This window comes from Octopus bimaculoides, chromosome 16 (genome assembly GCF_001194135.2).
Source record: "Octopus bimaculoides isolate UCB-OBI-ISO-001 chromosome 16, ASM119413v2, whole genome shotgun sequence".
NCBI classification, from domain to species: domain Eukaryota; kingdom Metazoa; phylum Mollusca; class Cephalopoda; order Octopoda; family Octopodidae; genus Octopus; species Octopus bimaculoides.
In genome coordinates this window covers 797,086-799,593 of record NC_068996.1, presented here as the reverse complement: position 1 = coordinate 799,593, position 2,508 = coordinate 797,086, and the positions used below count along the sequence as shown (strand labels likewise).

At 34.2% G+C, this 2,508-nt stretch overlaps 1 protein-coding gene across 2 annotated transcripts in view; it reads right to left on the bottom strand.

The window, feature by feature from the left end:
- LOC106873941 (homeobox protein OTX2-like) overlaps positions 1 to 2,508 on the bottom strand; it is a 170,970-nt gene that overhangs the window by 83,023 nt on the left and 85,439 nt on the right.

Below are 2,508 nucleotides of genomic sequence, written 5' to 3'. Positions count from 1 at the left end.
TATATATATATATATATATATATATATATATGCATGTATGTGTGTGCGTGTGTATTAAAGCAGTAAATTATGTATAATGTGTATGAGTGTGTGTTTGCTCGCGCGTATGTGCACACATGCACGCACGCACACGCACACACACACGCACACACGCTCAGACACACACATTCACACACACACACGAAGCAACTGTCTCTTCAAAAATTCTGTTTATGTATATATGTATGTATGTGGATATATACATTCATACGTCTTTGCATCTAAAGAACATTGTCTTTTCGTCTGGTAATTTGTAAATGTGTATACACCGGGATTTGTTTCTGGACTTTATTTTCCTTCCATTTACTTTTCAACTAACTCCATGACTAATCTATCATACACTTAATAATCTTTACTTGTTAGTTTCACCACCAAATTACCCCTCCAACCCCTTTTCATTCAGAACTGGATGAAGTTTAATCTGATAAAAAGAATGCTTTGCGGATGATGAATCAGAAGTCGTAAAATATAAATAATATTACCAACTGAAATGTTTCAGATTGACAGGCATTGCTTCTAAAGATAATCTTAAACATGAATCACCATTAAGGTTCTCTTCAAACGCGCTTAGATTTGAAACAGGAAATAGCCAATAGAATTGATATACTACTTCTAGATAGTGTGGCAACGAATCGGAATTGAAAAGCTAAACAACAACAAAAAAGACGTGTATTAATATGTTGCGATATGTAGCGGATATTATTTAAATAATAATATTTTTCGTTTTTGAATTTTAAGTCAGAAATTTCTTACGGCGCAGTAATTACATGCACGATTCTCAGAAACAACTAAGGACGTTTGACGCGAAAACAGGAACCGCCATACAATGTATACAATGTATGTTGTGGTCATCGTTTAGTCTCTCAAACTAATCTGTAAGCACAGGTGTTCTAACCATTACCGTTTCACTTCTTTTAGACTGAAGCTATCTAGGACAAGATTATCCATTGTGGCCTCAGTGTTTTAAGATGCTAATGGAGGTCTGACTGCTCTTTCTAGAAGATCGAGCAATCGCATTGAGATACATGTAACCTTTGTTATTGTCCTAAGGCAAATATGAAGCGTAGATTATCTAAAATTATATCAGTTGAGAAAGGGCAAGTGTCTTAAAATGTGAAAATTTAATGCAAGTTTATGGATGATCTGAAAATGTATCTCCAAAATTGCTATAAATGCATCAAATGAACTGAATGTGACACATTTGCAAAGTAGTCTTTCATATGGTTTAGCAGAAAAATCAGTTTATGGTGTTTTATTTCGCAAGAAAAATTAATGAACGTGCTATTCAATCGAAGCTAACCGTGGATGAGATGCATGGCGAAATCGCAATCACTGAATGTGGTGATAAAAACAAACAAAAAACCTCATTCGAATATGCAACCTTTTCTCACATAGATCGCTGTTTTGATGAATAACTTGGATCTGAAATAACGTATTGAAATAGATAATATTGCTTTTTAATAGAGTCGTGCTTGTTATCTCACTAATAAATAAACACAAACAATATATGTTATTTACTGGTCACTTAACAGTTAGACATAAACAGAGATCAAAAAGAAAACAAAAACATGTGAAGATAGAAAACAAAAAGCAAGTAAAAAAGCAAACATACAATGTTAATATTTCATAAACTTAATTCCGGTTATTTATCATGCTCTCCCAGCCACTACGTCATTATAGCCCCCTCCTTCTGAAGTACCACGACCTTCATTCAATTACTTACTCATTCTTTCTCCTCCGTCCCTCTCTCCCTTCCCCAAAGACCCAACACCGTCACCACAAACTCGACCCCAATCAAGAACAATAACAATGATTGCAATAGAAACCTAAACTGCAAGAATACCAAGAATGACAATAGCGACATTAAAAACATCAGCACCAACAATAACATCTAAATCAACTAACTGTAAACACTATTCCTACCCCCACTTCATGCTAACACCAATGACTGACTCTTCATTCACCGCAAAAAAAAAAGAACAGGAAAGGAACGAAAAAAATAAGAGAAAGCAGCAAACGAAACACTCCACACAACGCCCTTCCGAAACATACAAAAAAAAGTGAACATTGGGGGAAAAAAAAGACAACCGAAAATAAGTAAAACATGTATAATAAAACACATTAATAACAAGAACGTGGCGTAAGGAGTTCATAGGAGGTTGTCTAGGTTCCCTTTTATGCCAATTTGAACAGAAGAAAGGTCGACACGATAAGAGCGAACAAAAAATAAACCCACCCCGTATTTTTCAAGTATTTTATTCACATCCTCCCACACCCCCACCACATTATTTGTAGAGTAAATGTGGATAGAAAGGCTAAATAGCAAGATGAATATATGAATATTTTAGAACTGTTATCTATCTATATCTGTCTGTCTGTCTGTCTATCTATCTATCTATCTATCTATCTAAATATATATGTTTACATATATGTGTATGCGTATATATATATATATATATATATATATAT